The sequence below is a fragment of the Hevea brasiliensis genome, chromosome 8 (genome assembly GCF_030052815.1).
Source record: "Hevea brasiliensis isolate MT/VB/25A 57/8 chromosome 8, ASM3005281v1, whole genome shotgun sequence".
Classification (NCBI taxonomy): Eukaryota; Viridiplantae; Streptophyta; class Magnoliopsida; order Malpighiales; family Euphorbiaceae; genus Hevea; species Hevea brasiliensis.
In genome coordinates, this window is record NC_079500.1 from 14,268,573 (window position 1) to 14,291,557 (window position 22,985).

General features: G+C 36.6%; 1 pseudogene; it reads left to right on the forward strand.

Annotated features, from left to right (window-relative positions):
• Nucleotides 1-22,985, forward strand: part of LOC110662218 (amino acid permease 6-like) — a 45,538-nt pseudogene that overhangs the window by 1,343 nt on the left and 21,210 nt on the right.

Here is a 22,985-nt window from a genome sequence, read left to right on the forward strand (position 1 = left end):
ATTAATTGGTCTCTTAAATTTTTTTATTGGCCCCTATAAATATTTAAAAAATATTAATATGTATAGTAAACTTTTTTTCATTAATTTATCCCCTCAAATTTTCTATCAATTTTTAATAATTTTTAATTTCTTTATCAATATTTAAATTAAAATATCAAATTTATTTAATTATAATTAAATGAGTAAAAAAAATCTATTTTATTGATGTATTGTAGTTTAGCCCTAATAAAAATTTTCTAATTTCGCCACTAATTTAATTATAACTCTCAGTGGCAATAAACTACAAGCTGTATGGGAATATGATAGGAGGACACAATTACTGCATCTATTAGCATGGGGTAAGTTTTTGCATATTTTATTATTATCATTATTATTATATTATTTGAGAATATATATCACCAATTCTTGAGTTTAGACTATTATTCACTAAAAATCTCAATTACTAAAAAAGAAACTTAAATTAGAATAATAATTAATGAAGGAATGTCAATGATTTCATATTTTTCTTTATAAAATATTTTTTAATATCATTAACATATGTTATATAGTATTAAAAAAAATTAATTTATTTTATTATGTCAGCACAAAAGAAGAACTAGTTAGTTAATTTTATAGAAATTTTAATTTAATAAACAATAATATATGAATGTGTGGATTGATTAGCGAATCATAATTAATAAAAATATAATAATTCAATTTAACATCTATATTAGATGATGATGAATTATTTATGACTATTTGATGTAAAATTCATGTCCATTGATAATCATAATTGTTTTTAAGAAAATTTATATTTTGATTCTTAAATTTTACTTTATATTACACTTTAATCTTTAGATTTTGATAATTTAATTATTTAGTCCCTAAGTTTTGCCCTATATTACACTTTAATTCTTAGATTTTTAAAAATTAATGATTTAGTCCCTGAATTTTATATTATATTATACTTTAATTGTCACGACCCGATCCTATGGGTCAGACCGATACTAAAACTTGGGTCAACATAAGGCCTCCGAAGTCTGTAGTAAGCCTAACCAAATTCTAACCCAACATTAAACCCGTTTTGGAGTCTGTAGTAAGCATAACCAAATTCTAACTCATCATTAAACCTGTTTTGAGCCCAATTTCAAGAAATTAACCGGACAAAGTTCTGCCATAAAATGGACTATCCAACGAGGAGTTATTAACTCATCCGACCTATAATCTCAATGAAAATATATTCGGGGAGCTCAGCTCACCAGTCAATCATCCACAATCCCAAAATAAAATTAATGAGAGTTCAGCTCATTCATCCATCATAGGCATCCAATCATCCAATTTCACATACATAAAGTTTAATAAGTTACAATCCCAAATATTAATAAATATTACAATCCTAAATTAAATAATATGTTTCTATACATGCGGAGGACTAGAGTTTATATTTAACAGTATACTCAACTCAACTAAGCCTTTATCCCAAAAATTTAAGGTCGGCTATATGGATTCGCTTTCTCCACTCTAAACGATTTTGAGTTAAATCCTCAGAAATTTGTAATACTTCTAGGTCATGTTGTACTACTCTCCTTCAAGTCAATTTACGTCTATCTCTTTTTTTCTTTCTATCCTCTAACCTAATGTGCTCTACTTGTCTAACTGGAGCCTTCGTATGTAGGGGAGAGCAGTTTTCGGTTTAAATCGAAAAACCAAACCGAACCGATTAATTCGGTTCAATCGGTTCGGTTCGGTTATTTTCATAAAAAAATCAAAAAAACTGAACCGAACCGAAATTATTAATATATATAGGAAATCAAAAAAATCGAACCAAATTGAATCGAACCAAATCGAACCGAACCGAAATCAAAGAAAAGCGAACCGAACCTTAAGATTTTTGAGTTTTGATTTCTAATTGTTTTTTGTTTTTATGTTTTTATTATTTAGATTTAATGTTAAAAATATGAAATTTTATAAATTTCGGTTTGATCGGTTTAAAACAGAACCGAATCGATATTTATCGGTTCGATTCGGTTCGGTTTTCTCTTATCAATCGGTTCGGTTCGATTTTTAAAATTTTTTATTTTCAATTTTTGATTTTATCGGTTCGGTTGGGTTCGGAACCGAACCAACCGTTTGCACACCCCTATTCTTATGTCTATGCTTCACATGACCAAAACACCTCAAAGCTCCCTTCTCTCAACTTATCCTCAATTGGTACTACTCCTACCTTTTCTCTAATACTCTCATTATGAACTTTATCTAGTCTAGTATGGTTACTCATCTACATTAACATTCTCATCTCTGCAACTCTTATCTTAAATGCATACAACTCATTCAGTGGCCAACACTCACTACTACATAACATAGCGAAGAATGAAAGTACAAAACATAAAATTTATAGTAAGGGAACTTGCGAAGAATGAAAGTAGGTTAAACATAAAGAAAAAAGCTCTCCTGTAACCTGAAAAATAGTGAACAGGAATAAGCGTTTGACTCATAGAGTAAATATTTATTTTACTTATAATTTCTATAACTATCTAATTCTAATGCATCCTTAGAAATGAAATGCATCATCTTCATACAAGTCAAATAAATCATATTAAGTCACATCAACGATAATCTGGAGTACTCACGCACCCGTGTCAAGTCCATACTCACGCATACATATGTGCGGAGTTGATCCCCTTACCCAGCTCTCTTAATCTAAGGCCTGCAAGCGAGATTAACTCGAGCTGGACTTTTGCTTAAAAATCTATATGCAGGGGTTAGCGAGATCAACTCAAAGCCGTACTTACTCTAACTTCCTCAAAAAGGACCAGGCCCCTAGCGAGACTAGCTCAAGCCGATTTGCCTATCCTACCCATATCCATATACACCACATACACACCCACTCACACACATAGCTCCAAATTATCAAACACAACAACCAAGTAAATATTATCAAGTATAAATGCAAAATAAGGCATGCCTAATATTTAATTACATAAATATAAATATAAGTGATGCATGAGTATGTCAGAAATATAATAATATTAAAATTTATAAATAAAATAAATATCTGCTCACAACACTTTAAGGTTACTATGGTGGCTGGGCGGAGGAAGAAGGTTATCCCAGCTCATCTAAATAATATATAAAAATTTATCAATAAACAACTTGAAACAAAGTTGTAGAGAATCAAAAAATAGCTTTAAGATTTTGCCAAAAATCCGGCAGAGTTCTCCCCATACCTAAGACCTACCCAACCTGTAAAATGGTTTAAACAACACTTCTAATTCTCAATTTTCCACAATCACAACACATCAATAACATATGGCTCCTCCTGGGCCCTCCAAATCAATCAAAACTCATAATCTGAAAAAATTATAATTTAGTCCCCGAAACCAACTATTTAGCAAAAACCACTTAAACAAGCTTTAAAAATTCTAAAATTTTCCCCCGCGATCCTTAGCAATATCTCTAAGCTAATGAAAAAGAAATTATAATTTTCTAACCTACCATGAATTTATCGATTTTTAATTGAAATCAGGCACTAGATAATTAAGAAAAATTAGGGTTCGAGTTTACTTATGCCAATTCCGATGCTTGGGACACCTCTAGGACGTCTAAAAACAGTGGGGTAGCCTATAATCTCTATCCGGTTCTGAAACTTTCCCAGTAACCTGCCTATCCAGCTTGAAATTACAAACCAGAGTAACTGTTGAATTTCTGCGAAATGAAGGTACTTACGCAGAGCCCAAAATACCAGGAGTTAGAGAAAAATATTTTCGAAAATTATTAAACTCGTTTAGAGCTCAAAAAATGACAGCGAAGGTCGTGGGACCCATCAAAATTTCGGTATTGAAAAATTATGAAATTTATGTCCTCATGAAGCTCTCGTTGTGTAGAGCGCGTTGGTACTCTCAGATTTCCCGTGTGATTTCCTATTTGGGAGAAATTTAGCCCAAAAGTCAAAACGGACTAAAACTTTTTGAGTAAAATTGGACAATCTACTCAGTAAAAATTTTTGTTTTTGGTCTCTATGAAAAGCTCTCAATGAGTAGAAAGTATTTGGGACAAGACCTGGTATGATTGATAGCCGGATCAGCCAGATTTTGGCCGAGAAAGTGCGCTACAGTGCGCGGGAAGGGGAGGTTTTCAAACCAGTTTTCCTGCATTCTGGGGCAGCAGCGGTGAACAAGGGGAAGGGTCTTAGTGGGGCGCCAGTGACCGGAGAGGGCTGGGGTGGTAGTGGCCGGCGCTGGGGAGGCGGGAGGAGGGAGAATCGAAGGGAAGAAGGGAGGGTGTCGCGCGCTTGGAAGGAGAAGGAGAAAAGAAAAAGAAGACCGATTCGATTCGATCGGTCTGATCCGGTCCGGTTCGATTCGATCGGTTTAATTCAAAAAACCGAAAATTGAATTTTTACTCTGCCTTGGGACAAAAAATGAGCCCCAAAAATTTCAAAAAAAAATTCTAGAAAATTTTAAAAAATTTATAGAGTCCAAATATATTTTTAGTTTTGCTACATTGTCTTTAAATTAATTTTTTAAAAATCAACAAAGTTTATTGACTTTGAAAAATCGAACCCGATTTCTAAAATTCGAAAAATTTCAAATAAATTCTCAAAATTTTAATAAAATAAAATATTAATATTTACACATAAAATAATTATTTTTAAAAAAATTAGGGGTGTTACATTCTTTCCCTCTTACAGGAAATTCGTCCTCGAATTTTACATAAGGCAGAATAAAAGAACAGAATTACACATTGAACAGATAAGGGTACTTGCTACGCATGTCCCACTCTGACTCCTAGGTGCATTCTTCCACTGATTGGCTCCTCCACAAAACCTTAACCATAGAGATCTATTTTGACCTTAGCTGTCTCACCTGGTAGTCCACTATGGCTACTGGCTGCTCCTCAAAAGTTAAGTCTTCATTTAACTCTACTGTATCTGGTTGCAGTACATGGGAAGGATCAGGTATGTATTTCCTGAGCATGGAGATGTGAAACATAGAGTGGACATGAGAAAGGCTAGGTGGTAACTCCAACCGATAGGCCACTGCTCCAACTCTATCGATAATCTCAAAAGGCCCAATGTATAGGGGTGCTAGCTTTCCCTTCTTCCCAAATCTCATAACTCCTTTCATCAGAGAGACCTTCAGGAATACATAATCACCTACTGCAAACTCTACATCCCTCCACCTAGGATCTGCATAGCTCTTCTGCCTGCTAAAGGCAGTTTTCAAACGTTCCCTGATCCTAGGAACCATCTCCGAGGTGTACTGAACCAAATCTAGATCATGCACCTTCGTCTCACCCACTTCTGTCCAGCATAATAGAGATTTACACCTTCTGCCATACAGTGCCTCATAGGGTGCCGTCCCAATACTGAAATGATAGCTATTACTACAGGCAAATTCCACCGAAGGTAGCTGGTCATCCCATTGACCTTCAAAATTCAGGACACATATATGAAGCATGCAAGGTCTGAATTGTCCTTTTGCATTGTCCATCTGTCTGAGGGTGAAAGGTGGTACTAAAGTTTAACTGTGTGCCAAGTGCCTCCTGCAGCTTTCTCCAAAATCGAGAAATGAACTGGGGCCCCTTGTCAGATATTATAGAAACAAGAACTCCATGTAATCTGATTATATCACGAATATACAGCCTGGCATACTGGGCAATAGAGTAGGTGGTTCGCACAGGCAAGAAATGAGCTAACTTGGTCAAATGATCAACTATCACCCATATTGAATAATAACCATGTGTGGTATGACGCAACCCAGTTATGAAATCCATTGTAATCATTTTCCACATCCATTCTGGAATAGGGAGCTCTTGCAGCTTCCTTGATGGCCTTTGGTGTTCAAACTTTACCTTTTGACAAGTCAAGCACTTGGACACAAAGTCTGCTATGTCTCCCTTCATGCCATTCTACTAATATATATCTTTCACATCATGGTACATTTTAGTGGAGCCTGGATGGACATTATAGGGTGTGCAGTGCACCTTTTGCATGATTTCAACTCTAAAGTTATCCACATCTAGCACACATTTCCTGGAGCCTTGCATAAGAGCACCATTTGTATCAAACTCAAATTCACAATCTTCTTCTTGCTGTACTCTTTCTACAATTTTCATTAGTTGTGGATCTCGGTGTTGGGAAACTCTAATTCTATCTTGCAAGTCTGGCCTCACTCTGAAATGTGCCAACAGTGCACCCTCATTAGATATATCCAAGATTAGTCCCTGATCCATCAGCCCATGCAACTCCTGAATTAATGGCCTCCTTTCACTAGACATGTGCGCCAAGCTGCCAGAAGATTTCCTGCTCAGGGCATCTGCCACCACATTCGCCTTTCTAGGATGGTATTGGATGGTGCAATCATAATCCTTTAGAACCTCCATCCATCTCCTTTGCCTCAAATTTAAATCCCTTTGCTGAAAAATATACTTCAAGGTCTTGTGGTCAGTGTATATCTCACACACCTCACCATACAAATAGTGTCTCCAGATCTTTAATGCAAAGATTACGATCGCCATTTTAAAATCATGGGTAGGATAGTTCTGCTCGTGCCTCTTTTGCTGTCTCAAAACATAAGCCACCACTTTCCCATGCTGCATTAAAACACACCCCAAACCAACTCTGGAGGCATTACAGTACACGGTATACCCTTCACCACTTACCAGTAATTTCAACACAGGGGCTATAGTTAAACACTCGTTAAGCTTCTGGAAACTCTCCTCACACTCATCGGTCCAGATGAACGGGATATTCTTTCGAGTTAACTTAGTTAAGAGAGCTGCTATCCCAGAGAAATTTTGCACAAAACGTCTATAGTAAACTGCGAGGCCTAGAAAACTCCACACTTCTGTGACTATTGTTAATCAGTTATTGCCTCAACTTTCTTGGGATCTACTTGAATTCCTTCACTAAAAATCACGTGTCCCAAGAATGAGATGCTTTCTAGCCAAAATTCATATTTTGAAAATTTTGCATATAGCTGGTGCTCTCTCAAAGTCTGCAATACCATCCTCAAATGCCACATATGTTCTTCCTCCATTTGAGAATATATCAGAATATCATCTATGAATACAATGACAAAACGGTCTAGGAACGGCCTGAACACCCTGTTCATCAAGTCCATGAAGGCCGCTGGTGCATTAGTGAGTTCAAAAGACATCACTAAGAACTCATAATGACCATATTTTGTCCTGAACGCTGTCTTGGGCACATCCACACCCCGGATTCTCAGCTGATGATAACCTGACCTTAGGTTTATTTTGGAGAAGTACCTCGCTCCTTGTAACTAGTCGAACAGGTCATCAATCCGAGAAAGTGGATATTTATTCTTGATGGTCACCTTATTCAGCTGCCTGTAATAAATGCACAATCTTAGGAATCCATCCTTCTTCTTCACAAACGGAATAGGAGCACCCCAGGGTGAAGTGCTTGGACGTATGAAACTCTTGTCCAGAAGCTCTTTCAATTCTGTTAGCACCATCCTATAAGGTGGCATAGAAATGGGGTTTGTACCAAGCACAATATCTATGCAAAATTCTATTTCCCTTTCTGGGGGGCAATCCTGGAAGCTTATTAAGAAAAACATCCATGAACTCTCAGATAACAGGAACATCTTCCATGCTTATACCTTCAGCAGATGTGTACCTTACTAGTGCTAAATAACCTTGACATCTGTGTCTCAACATCTTCCTGGCACTAATGGCTGACACTAGGTTGTACGGAGCCACACTTTTGTTACTATCAAAACTGAACTCTTCTACTCCTGGTATGTGGAAATACACCTTTTTATTTCTATAATCTAGGGTGGAATAATGAGTTGATAGCCAATCCATCCTTAAGATTACATCAAAATCTATCACTAGCAGAGGAACCAAGTCCGCAGAGAGGATTTTCCCATCTACAACCACTGGGCTACCCGGAAAAATCATGTCTACATCTATATTATCACTAAGAGGGGCAGTTATAGACAAAGAACACTATAACGTTGTGGGATTTTTACCCAACCTCATGGAAAATATAGGAGAAACAAACGAGTGTGTAGCACTCGAATATATTAAAACGCGTACCTCAAAAGAACAGACTGAAAGAATACCTGCCACAAATGCATTTGAAGCTTGGGCATCTTAGTGTGTTGGGGTGAAAACTCGAGCTTGACCTCTGCCCTACACTGTAGAACCCTGATATTGACTTCTGTCTTCTGATCTACTGCCTCCAAATCCACGTCCTCCTTGTCCACGGCTCTGCTGGCCACTGTACTGGCTGCCTGCCATGCTGGATGTGCCAAGGTGTGACTGTCGGGGAATATTTACAATAGAACCTTGTGACCCCATCAGGTGCTCACTAAACATGGGGCATTCCCTAGCAAAGTGACCCCACTGGCCACATCTAAAGCATCCACCAGAGCTCATTAAACAAGTCCCTAAGTGAATTCTGCCACATTGTGTAAATGGCACCAAAGAAGACCCCGAATTAGAACCTGAGCTGTTATATCCTGAACTCTGACCACTGCTGGAGCGATGCCCTAGCTTTATGTTTTAGGCCTACCTTCCTACTGCCTCTGGCCTTTTCACTGTGGTGACTCTGACTGCCAAACATGCTGCTCATCTGTGGTGTATCGGATGACCCTTCAGCTTTGTTTTTCTTTGCTCGACTTCCTTCATCTCCCATGTAACTAATTTCAATTTGTCTAGCTCTATCCACCACTACATCAAAAGACTGATCAGATAATATGGCCAAGTTTGCATATCTTCTATCTAGCCCCTTTAAGAACCTTTTTACTTTCATGCTCTTTGTGGCCATAGCTGTAGGGGTATACCTACTCAGTTCCAAAAATTTTGAAGCATACTCATCTACGAATCTGCCATTCTGCCTTAAGGCCTCAAAGGCCCACTGCTTTTGATCTCTGAGGCTTTCTGGTATAAATCTGTTAATGAACAGTTTCACAAACTGAGTCCAAGATAATCCCTTAATGCTAGGAAGCATATAATCTGTCATCCACTGTCTAGGCATGGGTCTTAATACATGTTGTATGCATTCAATTAACCTCCTATCAGTTAACTGTAGTTCTATCCCTACCTATCTGCATGAGTCTAAAAACCCGTAGGTATTATCAGTTACATCATAGATACCAGGCACCAACTTCTTAAAATTAATTATTTGTTTGTAAGGTTCCGCTCTCAGTGCGGTGGGCTGCTGCTGTTTTAGAGGGTGGACCATATATTGTGCCATCATATCGATGGTTCTCTGTAAACCAACTAGGGTAGCTACCATTGGATCCATAAGACCCTGGGCCAAAAAAAAACTATTCCTGAACTGGTGGCTGCTACTATTCTACTCAAGTAGCTCTAGGATTCTTGCCCCACCTCCTTAGGACAGGCACCTCATCTTGTGCCGACACCTCGTTTGGCACATCCTATTCTTGTGTAATGGCAACTCTTCTACTTCTATGCATTTTCCTAAAATTCAGCAACATTAGCCCACAAAATTCAAAACAGCATGTTACACAGCTCTATAGACTCATAATTACACACAGTTATATAAAGCAGAAACTAGAAGCAAGGATGATAATGCAAGGATGAATGTAGACCCTATTCTCCACATGTGATTCATAACTAGACTCTTCTTAAAACCTTAGACATCTATTCCCCATGAATCTAGAGCCTAAGCTCTGATATCAATCTTCTCACAACTTGATACCATGGGCAGAATCGGCACAAGGACTTGGGTCAGCATAAGGCCCCTGAAGCCCATAGTAAGCCCAATCAAACTCTAACCCATCATTAAGCCCGTTTTAAGCCTAATTTCTAGAAATCAACTCGATAGAGTCCAACCATAAAATAGACTATCTAATGGAGAGTTATTAACTCTCCCGACCTGTAATCTCAATGAAAATATATTTGGGGAGCTCAGCTCTTCCGTCAATCATCCACAATGCCAAAACAAAATCAATGGGAGCTCAACTCCCTCATCCATCATAGGCATCCAACTATCCAATTTCACATACATAAAGTTTAATAAGTTACAATCCCACATATTAATAAATATTATAGTCCCAAACTAAATAATATGTTTCTACATATGCAGAGGATTAAAATTTATATTTAACGGTACAAAACATAAAATTTATAGCAAGGGAACCTGCGAAGAATGAAAGCAGGTTAAACACAAAGAAAAAAGCTCTCCTATAACTTGAAAAATAGTGAATAGGAGTAAGCGTTCGACTCAGAGAGTAAATATTTATTTTACTTATAATTTCTATAACTATTTAATTCTAATGCATCCTTAGAAATAAAATGCATCATCTTCATACAAGTAAAAAAAAATCATATTAAGTCATATCAATGATAATCTGGAGCACTCGTGCACCCGTGTCAAGTCTATACTCACGCATACATATATGGGGAGCTGATCCTCCTACCCAGCTCTCTTAATCCAAGGCCTGTCAGCGAGATCAACTCGAGCTAGACTTTCCCTTAAAAATCCATATGCAGGAGTCAGTGAGATCAACTTAAAGCCGTACTTACCCCAACTTCCTCAAAAAGGACAGGGCCCTAAGCGAGACTAGCTCAAGCCGATTTGCCCGTTCTATCCATATCCATAAACACCACATACACACCCACTCACATACACAGCTCCAGATTATCAAACACAGCAACCGAGTAAATATCATCAAATATAAATGCAAAATAGGGCATGCCTAATATTTAAGTACAAAAATATAAGTATAAATGATAAATGAGCATGCTAGAAATATAATAATATTGAAATTTATAAATAAAATAAATATCCACTCACAACACTTTAAAGGTTATTACGGAGGCTGGACAGAGCAAGAAGGCTGTCCTGGCTCACCTAAATAATATATCAAAATTTATCAATAAACAACTTGAAACAAAACTGTAGAGAATCAAAAAACAGCCCTAAGGTTTTGCCGAAAATTTGACAGAGTTTCCCATATACCTAGAATCTACCCAACCTACAAAAGGGTTCAAACAATCCTTCTAATTCTCAATTTCCCACAATCATAACACATCAATAATATATGGCTCCTCCTAAGTCCTCCAAATCAATCAAAACTCACAATCTGAAAAAATTATAATTTAGTTTTCGAAACCAACTTTTTAGCAAAAATCACCTAAACAAGCTTTAAAAATTCTAAAATTTTGTCCTGCGGTCCTTAGCAATATCACTAAGCTAATGCAAAAAGAATTATAACTTTTTAACCTACCATGAATATTTTATAGATTTTTAATCGAAATCAGGCACTAGATAATTAAGAAAAATTAGGGTTCGGGTTTACTTATGCTAATTTCGACGCTTGGGATGCCTCCGAGACGTCTAAAAATAGTGGGATAGCCTATAATCTCGACCTGGTTCTGAAGCTTTCCTGGTAGCCTGCCTATCCAGCTCGAAATTGCAAACCCGAGCAACTTTCGAATTTCTATGAAATGAAGGTACCTACTCGGAGCCCACAACACCAGGAGTTAGAGAAAGATATTTTCGAAAATTATTAAACTCGTTTAAAGCTCGAAAAATCACAATGAAGGTTGTGGGACCCATCGAAATTTCGGTGTCAAAAAATTATGAAATTTATATCCTCGTGAAGCTCTCATCGTGTAGAGCGCACTGGTACTCTCAGATTTCCCGTGGGGTTTCCGGTTTGGGAGAAATTTAGCTGAAAATCAAAATAGGCTAAAACTTTTCAAGCAAAAATTGGACAATCTATTCAGTGAAAATTTGTATTTTTTGTGTCTATGGAAAGCTCTCAACGAGTAGAAGGTATTTGGCATAAGATCCAGTCTGATTAGTAGCCGGATCGGCCAAATTTTAGTCGGGAAAGTGCGCTACAGTGCAAGCACAAGGGGGGTTTTCAAGCAGGTTTTCCGGTGTTCTAGAGTGGCGGCCGGCAAGGGGAAGGGGTCCTGGTGGAGCGCCAGTGACCGAAGAGGCTGGGGTGGTGGTGGTCGGAGCTGAAGAGGCGGGAGGAGGGAGAATCGAAGGGACGAAGGGAGGGCGTCGCGCTTGCGGAAGGAAAAGGAGAAAAGAAAAATAAGACCGGTCCGATTCGACCGGTCCTGTTCGATTCGGCTGGTTCAATTTAGAAAACCTAAAATTAAATTTTTACTCTATCTTGGGACTAAAAACGAGACCCAAAAATTTTGAAAAAAAATTCTAAAAAATTTAAAAAAATTTGTAGAGTCCAAATATATTTTTAGTTTTGTCACGTGGTCTTTAAATTAATTTTTTAAAAATTAGCAAATTTTATTGACTTTAAAAAATCGAACCCAATTTCTAAAAATTCTAAATAAATTCTCAAAATTTTAATAAAATAAAATATTAATGTTTACACATAAAATAAGTATTTTTAAAAAATTTAAGGGTGTTCCATTAATCCCAATTGCTTTAATATATAAAACAATTTAATTCTTCAAATTATTATAAACATTAAAATTATGAGGACTATATTGTTCTATATATTAAATTAAAGGGACTAAATAATTAATTTTCAAAAATTCAGAGACTAAAGTATAATATAATGTAAAATTTAGAGACTAAATAATTAATTTTTCAATAATCCAAAAACTAAAATATAACATAGAGTAAAATCCAGAGACAATATTGTAAATTCCTCATATTTTTATTTGATTAGATTCTTAAAAGTCTTTTATCCTTATTTTGCCTGTTAATTAGGGCAATTGGAAGATCAAAGTGCTTTCACAAAAAGGGACATAATGGAGGATGCCATGCATCAAACAACGTATACATGATTATATTTGGAAACACACAGATCATTTTAAGCCAAACACCTAATTTTCATCAACTATCAGGCCTTTCCATTGTTGCTGCTCTCATGTCTTTCGCTTACTCTTCCACTGGTCTTGGTCTTTCCATTGCCAAAATTGCAGGTGACTAAATTCAGAAATTTCTTTTTTGAAATGGACTTTACCTTCTAATTGCATGCATAAAACTATTAGTTTATTGGATATTAAGAATATTATTCATTCAAGTAGTTATATAGAAATAATGACTTTATTAAAATTGTCATAATTTTAATAATGGTCAATTCTTATCACTAACCTTATGTATGCATATGTTCTATCTATCGACAAAAAAAGTGATCATTTGTTCACATATTGTGCATATTGTTAAATATTTTTAATTATGATTATATAAAATTATGAGGTATTATTTTATTATTTTATTATATTTTTATTCTTTTATATTTATTGGTTCCACACAATTATTAACAAAAAAAAGAGTTAAAAAAAACTAATATTAGTAATTATAAATATAATATATTTATATATGTGTACGTGTGCACACGTACTTATGTAAAAATATATAAATTATATAAAATATAATTTATGTTAAATTAATTTATTATAATTAAAAATAATATAACCATATATTACGTATTAATATTGTACATTATATAAAAATAATGAATAAAAGTCAATTTTAATTATTTTTCTTTTAAATATAATTCATTGAGTGATTATCTTATTTGATAAGATGTATAAAACTAATAAATATTGTATATAATTTAAATCAAAAAATATTAAGGTTGCTGAAAAGAGCATTTGAAATTAGTACAAGTTAAAAAAGAAAAGATATTATAATAAAATAATAATTTTAATAAGTTTAAGAATAAAAAATTTACTCTTAAAAAATTTAAAAAAAAAATTTAAGGAGTTGTAGCAAATAATGGTGGAGGTACGGGGACTTCCCATGGTTAAGTTCCAACATAGCTCCGTTGATAGTATTAGCTAGTTATGTTTTGAAAAAAAAAATCTAATAAAATTTTAATTTAATATTAAAAATTATTTATATAATTTTTTATTATCAAATTATTGTCTAGAAAATATATAAAGCATATACATAAAAGATATTTAGCTCTTTTTTTATTGTTAAATATTAGAAAATAAATAAGTTATATATTAATTAATGGTAAGAAAAAAAATAGTAAATTTTATTTAAGGCATATATTAATTATTGTTAATGATAAAAATATAGCTTAAAAAATAAAAATAAGATATATGGTATGTATTAGAAAGCCAAAAGTTTCATATTAATTAATTAATTAATTAATTTTAATAATAAGATTAATAAATTTTATTTAATATATATATATATATTAATTATTATTAATAATAAAAAAAATAAAAATAAGTTATGTTAAAAGTTTAAATGTGTCACGACCCAAATTCTGGGTCAAACTGACGCTAGGATTTGGGTCAGCATAAGGCCCTTAAAACCCGTAGTAGGCTTAATTATTCCTAACCCAACCATAAAGCCTATCACTATAATCCAAATCCAAAAAAACAAATGGACAGAAGCCGACCATAAATTGAGCTACCCAATAGGGAGTAATAGCTCACCCGACCTGTAATCACAATATATCTCATTTTGGGGAGCTCAGCTCACTCTCGCAATTCTCAAACAATACATATAATCCAATGGGAGCTCAGCTCCCTCATCCAAGCACAACCACATAATAACCTTTACAAAATCCAACAAAAAAAGTTATTACAGTCCCAGAAAGTTTAATACACTAATAGTACATGCGGAGTTTCTAGAATATAAACAAGGAAATAAGAACATAATAAATCTACTTCTAGGAAACCTACGAGTAAGAAAGCAGGTTAAACTCAAAGAGCTCTCCTGTTACCTAAGGAAAAATAGTTGAACAAGAGTAAGCGTTAGACTCATAGAGTAAGATATTGATTTTAAATACAATTTCTATAACTATATAAGTCTAGTGCATTCCTATGCATGAAATGCAACATGCACACATATTACCAAACAAGTCAAACAATATTCGCAGAAAAGATAATTTGGAGCACTCACACACTTGTGTGTCACATCAATCATATCATATATATATATGGGAGCTGATCCTCTATATAGCTCTCTTAATTCCAACCTTCGCTAGTGAGATCAATTCAAATCAGACTTTCTCTTAATAATCCAAATGCGGAGGTCAGCGAGATCAACTCAAAGTCGTACTCACCCCGACTTATCTACAAAAAGGATTGAGTCCCAGTGAATCAAGCTCCAACTGTTCTACCTGTCCTACCCATATCCAATATCACACCACACGCACGCCGACACACACACATAACTCCAAATTACCTTAAGGCGATACCCACAATAATTTCATCAAATAAAGATGCAATGTAAACCGTGCCTAAGATTTTGCTATATACATATATTTATAAGTGAATGCATGGGCATACCTTGAATATATAATAATATTGAAATTATAAATAAAATCAATATCTACTCACAAATTATCCCAATGTCACTAGGGCGGCTGAGAAGATGAGGAAGGTTGACTCGGATCACCTAAACAATCATATTCAAGAAATTTATTAATATTAACTCAAAACAAAGAACTAAAAAGTCTAAAACACCCTAGGTTGATGCCGAAAATCTAGCAAAATTTTCCCTGTACCTAGGACCTACTCAACCTACAAAATAACTCAACTAATACTTCTTAATCCAAAAAGGCTTAGGCCCACAATACAATAACTACACAATGCCCCTCCTAGGCCAGGCAAACCAGTTAATTCTTACATAAAATAATTATTTAAAAATTCAGGACGTTACATTCTTTCCTCCTTATAGAAAATTCATCCTCAAATTTTTATACAAGGTAGAATAAATACACTAAGTTACATATTAAACAAGTATGGATACTTGTTGCGCATATCCCACTCTGACTCCTAGGTGCATTCCTCTACAGATTGACTTCTTCACAGGACTTTAACCATAGAGATCTATTTTGACCAAAGCTGTCTTATCTGATAATCCACTATAACCACTGGTTATTCCTTAAAAGTTAAGTTCTCATTTAACTCTACTGTGTTTGGTTGCAGCACATGAGAAGGGTCGAAAACATATTTCCTACGCATGAAAATATGGAACACTAGATGGACATGAGAAAGGTTTGGTAGCAACTCCAACCGATAAGCAATTGCTCCCACTCTGTCCGTGATCTCAAAAGGTCCTATGTAACGAGGTACTAACTTGCCTTTCTTTCCAAATCTCATAACCCCTTTCATAGGAAATACCTTTAAGAACACATAATCATCCCCTTCAAAATTTACATCTTTCCTCCTTGGATCTGCATAACTCTTTTGTCTGCTGAAAGATGTCTTTAAATGTTTCCTTATTAAAAGAACTATCTCTGAAATGTACTGCACCATATCTAAATCATGTATTCTCGCCTCTCCAGCTTTGGTCCAACATAAAGGAGACCTACACTTTCTACCATATAATGTCTTATAAAGTGTCATTCCAATACTAGAATGATAGTTGTTATTATAAGCAAACTCCATTAATGGTAGCTGATCATCCCATTGACCTCCAAAATCCATGACATGCATGCGAAGCATATCCTCTAATGTCTGAATTATCCTTTTAGACTGTTCATCTGTCTGTGGATGAAAAGTCATACTAAAATTCAACAGTGTGCCAAGTGCCTCCTAAAGTTTCCTCCAAAACCAAGAAATGAACTGGGGCCCTTTGTCAGATATTATGGAAGTAGGAACTCCATGCAATCTGACTATCTCCCGAATGTACACTGTCGACACCATATTTTGGCCGACCTCCGAAGTCAAGGAAATTTTTAATCGACTTTATAAGCCGCTTTCACGCGATGTCTTTCAATCACAAATGACTTTTTCGAACTCATTGATTGCTCGACCACGGAATGAACCGATCCCACACTTAGTTAATTGTTTTCCGATCTCTTATCAGATGGGTTCGAACCAGTGTCGGGTTTCCGTACCACCCAGTCTTGTCCCCGATCTCTCTTTACAAATATTGTGAAAATTCATTTAGCTAATGTTAGAATCGGGCTTCTCACTTGAATGTCCTAGATATTCCTTAAAATAAAGTTAAGTTTTCTGTCCGGTCTAATGACGATCCCGATCTTAAGAATTCAAATCAAGTCTTTCCAATTCTAATGTTATAAAGTTTTACCCGGTATTTGGTCATGGCTGAGTCCGATCTCATGCTTACAATGTTTTTCCGACCTCTTATACTTAGGTTAATAGTTGCTTTTAAGTTTAATGTTCTAATACGTTCAAACAATCAAGTACTCATACAATTGGGACGCTTTCCAATCTCATCAAGAAATTAAATAAAAAGGGAGGACTTCAATTCATTTCAAAATAAAAATTTACAAGTCATTCGGCTGGAGGGTCTCCCCCAACCTACTCCCCTGATACATTATCAATTATCTCATTCTCTCTCTCTCTCTGGCTCCTCATTGCTCTCATCTTCGGCCTCTGGGGCGAGCTCATTCATCTAGGAGAAGTCCTTTTTAGGATACCGCTTCCTCAGCTCGGCCAGAAAGTCATTATAAAACCAAATTAAAGAGATTGGTTAGCTAGGGTTATTGGATTGAGCAAACTTTCAAAGCCACAGATCGGCTAATGACGATTCAGTTAGAGATCAAATCGGATATGCACATCAGAGATCGAAAAAATAACTAATGCAATAATAAAATAATAACCTTCAAATAAAATTTCATTTCATTTTCAAAAGGTCGGATTACATCATTTGAGCGATCTCAAGAGATCGGATTACATCATTAAGGGAATCTTTAAAGATCAGATTACATCATTTGGGCGATCTCTAAAGATCAGTACTACATCTTACCCATTAAGGGCCTACGACAAAGCCTAGTCTTGTGGCTGAATCAAAAGATGTGTTTGATCAGAAAGTCAGCCACAAGTATTGGATAGATGTGCAGCTCAGATAGGGTGACTATGACTCTCATGATGGTGAGCGAAGTCATCGTCGATGTCATCGACCAGAACCAAGCTGCAGTCAGAACGCCCGATGTGGTGAGGAGCCAAATGAACTTCAAGAGGTGGTCACCGACATTAAGATTGAAATTAGCAGTCCTCTTGCCCGAGATCAGTCACTGATTTTACCGGTAGACCGATTCGAGATCGGCACAATCATCTCTTTCGATCTTGATTGGTAAATTAGTCTGATTCCCTCACTGTCATTAGATGTTTTCCTTATGGTTTTCTGATCGCCGGGATCGTAAATTTTCAGGTGAAGGGCGAAGAAAACAGACGAAAAAAGATCAAAAGCAGTCACCATAATCAGAAATATTACCAGAAAAACTAGAATTGGAGAAATGGAGAAACTGAAGGAGGAGAAGTAAAGTGTGGAGGGGATTTCCCTGTTAGTGCATATATATAGAAATTTGGGCATTTATTGTATCACGGCAAACCGAGATGCATCGATATGAAGAATTAATAGCGTTGACCAAGGCAAGTTAGATAAGGAAGAAAGATCTAGAATGGGAGAGATCAGGGAATGAGAAGGTACTTGATACTAGAGAGATCGAAAAAGGAGAGGGTCATAATAGGGAGATCAGAAGAAATAGAGATCGGAAAGCACGGAGAGATCAAAATAACTTTCAATCAACTCTCTTCATAATCAGAGCCGAGTTAGTTAAAGCGTTGCAGGCGAATCAAATCTTCATCGCACCCCTCAGTTGCAAAAATGCCTACCTAGTTGACAGACGCTAAAACATTTATGGCAGCTCTGTACACCTCGATCTCCACCATTAATCATACTTGTAAAGACAAACCCGGAGCCCTTAGATCAAAAAGTAGATGATAGGATCAGCGCCTTTTATTTCCAGCCCTCTGATCCATCCTGTAAGGCAAGACCCTGAGCCGTTGGATTAAGAAAAGAAAGGACGGATGTTCTGAATGAAATCTCAACCCTCCATTTTTATTCTCTTTAATTCTCAGACATCAAATTGTGTCCTTTTGAATCTAAACCCTTCGTCTCCCCTGATGAGATCCTGACCCTTCATAAGGAGCACTCGTTCCCTATAAATACATGCATGCAATACTGTAGAAGGGATGGGCAAAAAAAAGGTGGTGGTGATTATAATAGAAAGACTCTGAAATTTGATTCAGTCTTACTACTTTGCCATTCTGAGCTTTTGAGAAACTTTAGAAACCAGTTTTCTTAAGTATCTTTATTGAAGGAGTACTGGACCCTGAAGTTCTTCGTTTTTAGTGTCTGTTCATTACTCTGTGAGACCATTTTTCCTTTTTGTCCATTTTCATCTTCGCTGCCCTAACATCAGTATATTATTCTCCAAGCTTAACTACATTATGACCTGGTTCCCGTCGCTTCGACTCAACTGCATTCCGACTTGGTCCCTGTTACTCCAAATTAAGCATTAGTCTTTCGGCCGTCAGCTTTTAACTCTGCAATATTTGAGGATTCTGGAGTCATTCCATCTGTCTCCTTAACTCCCCACAGATAAGCGTCTAAACTATCATTTTTTCGAATACCCTCATTTATTTTCTCCAGTTTTCTTTTGAAATTTCTTTTATATCCAGCTGTATTAAAATCTCAAAATAGATTGTCCAGTCAAACAGTTATTTCCTGTGTCTTCGTTTATTTTTCATTTCCTTCAAGAGTAGAGGTTCAATTCATAGGCAGCTTGTAAGTACTCAAAAGGACGTAAGTAGGAATGTTTTGATTTTCAATCAAATAAAAAATGACAAAAAGGATAGGTGTAACAATAGTTCGAATAGTAGGTCAAACAAATAAGTAATGAGGTCGGGCTACGAAACGAGCCCAGGAGATAACATAATAGAGCGAGAACCGAGATAGGATCGGGCCCCAATTTAGTAACTAAAAGAGATCGAATATTGCCAACCAAAGAGTTCTGATAAAGCGATCACATAGGAGATCGGTGAGAAGTTCAGTCTTGTATTCACCCTCTAGTTATAATGCTCTGTGGGTTAAGAGAAGCTCTGCACCGATTTCTTGCGCCCCCGCTCGGCCAGAATCTTTAGTTCAAAGTCCTTACGATATACGATCCTAACGAATACTTTAAGAGATCGGGGAAGAGTTCTTACCCGATTCTCATTCAAATTTAAATAAACACGGAGATCGGAGGAGAGTTCTTATACGAGATCCTTCACTCAAAACTTTAAACCTGATTCTCATTCAAATTTAAATAAAACACGGAGATCGGATGAGATCGGAGGAGAGTTCTTATTCGAGATCCTTCACTCAAAACTTTAAACCCGATTCTCATTCAAATTTAAATAAACACGGAGATCGGAGGAGAGTTCTTATCCGAGATCCTTCACTCAAAACTTTAAACCCGATTCTCATTCAAAATTTAAATAAACACGGAGATCGAAGGAGAGTTCTTATCCGAGACCCCTAAAATTTTAAAACCAAATATTTTAAGAGATCGGGAGAGAGTTCTTATCCGATTTTCGTCAAAATCTTAATAATAAATGCGGAGTTCGGGGGAGAGTTCTTATCTGAAATTTCCCGCTTAAAACTCTAAAAAAACATATCTAGAGACCGGTATAAACTTCTTATCCAAGCTCTCTTAACAAAATCCAAATTAAAATGACACAACTCCAATACACAAGATAACTTTTCTCGACACCTATTCACTAAAGGGCCATCTCATGAACTCGTGTTCTTGGGCAACCCAAAATAAGTGAAATATCAAATATTGCTTTATTTGGCCAAAGGATTAACATCATCACTATCCCAACCCTCTAATTATCTTTTTAATTTATGAAGAGTATAACACTAAATCTGTTTACCCTCGTTGAGGGACGAGGCGAGGTGCCTAACACTTTCCCCGCCCGTATACGGAACCTGAACCTAGAATCTCTGTTTTCGAAAAGGTTTCCTTTTAATCTATTTTCAAATGGTTTTCTTTAATTTCCCTCAAAATTAAAGTGGCGACTCCTCAGTTTACCCACTTCGGTGAAGAGCTTCATCCAGGCGATCGCAAAACCCTTGCTACAGCTTGGTGACTCCACTGGAGACTTTTATTTAGCTCCATCCTGGCTTAGAGGTCCAAAAACAGATTTAATTTTATGCTCATATAAATTAAAATCGTAATTAGGGGGCTTAACTTATGAAATTTGAAAGTCTTGATATATTGATTGTTATTATTCCTTCTAACCATTTTTGCTTATTTTGATTGTCTGATTCCCACAACAATCTTCGTCTAAAAAAATTCCCCCTATAAAGGGAAGAGGTAAATATGTCCCTTCACACACTGAGTACTTACACAATGTCCTCACACACTTTAGCCCTATACCCGGACTTTCTTCCCCTTTTAGGAAATAGGAGGGAGTCATGTAACGGTACCTGTGGGTTTTACTCCGTTAGTATCCGTGAAGGCTTCTGCTTAGATTGGAACCTGTTTCATTTACCGTGATACCCGTGGAATTCTCCCGATAATATCATGGTGGTGGAATAGGGCTTTACTGTTCGCAGTAGGGATAATTTGGGAACCTGTGGCTTTTAGAAAATTAGACCTTGAGTTAAACTATCATATTAGCTAAAAGCCGTAGCAAACTACCTCATAAGATAGAACTATCCATCTAGATAGTACTTACCCGGTACTAGGACTCTCCCTATTTTAGGACAAAAAGGGACATACTTACTTTTACCTTACTCTATTTGTATTTTTAAATTTTTTTTTAACATAAGGGTAATTTTAAATCATACTGTTAGAATGATCTAAATACCTTCCTACTTTGATAGGTGTATAGATACTACCATGCCAACAGTGTAATTCAAAATTACCTGAATTTGTTCTGCTGACAAATTTTCTCCGCAGGCGTTACAAATTGGGGTCTGTTAGAGGATAAAATGGAAACTTTAACATGGCATCCTCGAGTCAGTCAATGGAAGAGGTTCCTAGACAGGAACAGAATGCTAGACCATGGTCCCAACCACTTCATAGTTCAGAGCCCCACAGAGTGATGCCACTGGGGCAGACACTAACCTGTTACCTCTGTTAGATCCAAGCAAGGTCGAAGTCAAAATGACCGGTCTAGAGGGTTTATCCAGCAGTTGGAAAATGCTTCCTGATAACATCAAGGAAAAGTTCGAGGAAAAATATGGAAGGATTGCAACCTTGATACGGGTCAGAGTCCAAGTCCCGGCGCTAAAAGCCATGCTGTCGATTTGGAATCCTAAGTACGGGGTGTTCTCCTCCAACGATGTTGATATGACCCCCACCATGGAGGAATATCAGGCGCTACTAGAAATCCCTTATGAGGCATAGAATCGGATCTACTTACACCTCGAGCATAGACAGACTTGGAAACAATTAACGCATATGTTGGGGGTCTTCGCTGAGGAAGCAAAGGCAAGAGAAACTGTCAAAGGAAACACACATGGGTGGTATTGGACCTACCTCAAGAAGCAGTTGGATCTGTACATCCAGAACAAATAATGGGAGCAAGCTTCATTGGCATTGGCTCTGGGGATCTACGGCCTGATCTTATTCCCCGGGCCTTTTGGAATTATAACCTGCAGTGTCACGGAAATGTTCTGGGCAGTAGAAAAGCAAAAGGTCAATCCAATACTGGCAATCCTTGCAGAGACCCTGTTGACTCTTACTTATTATCGATGGCAAGGCAGGGGATCTATTAAGTGCTGTTCTCAATTGCTACACCTTTGGATCCTCAGTCACATGTTCCCTCTGGAGACTAAAGGGTTAACTTGGTATCCTGACCAACCGCTTATTAAGAAAATGGCTAGATTAGCAATCAGTCCAAAGAACAAGCGGCAATGGCAAGAGCAGATTTTAAGCTTCAACAGTCACAACTACTGCTAGAGGAAATTATGGACATTGGGTCAGCCTATTTTGTTCAGTACAAGGAGTAATCATTTAGTATCTTTGATCGGAGTGACCAGATGCACGAGTTACACTCCAACTCTGGTAATGAGGCAGTTCTGTTCAACCCAATTCGTGCTTAATGCTGAAGAACTCCATCAAGCTCATTTCTACCACGAGCCCGGCAATGAGGAAGAATTGAAAGTATTCCGCAAATCCTAGGAGAGCATCACTATGATTGAACGATCGCCTAAAGGGCCGAGCGCCACGGAAGATTACCTCAGATGGAGGGCCAGCAGAGATCAAAGATACCCAACTGCCGAGCCAACAGAACCTGAAAGTAGCACC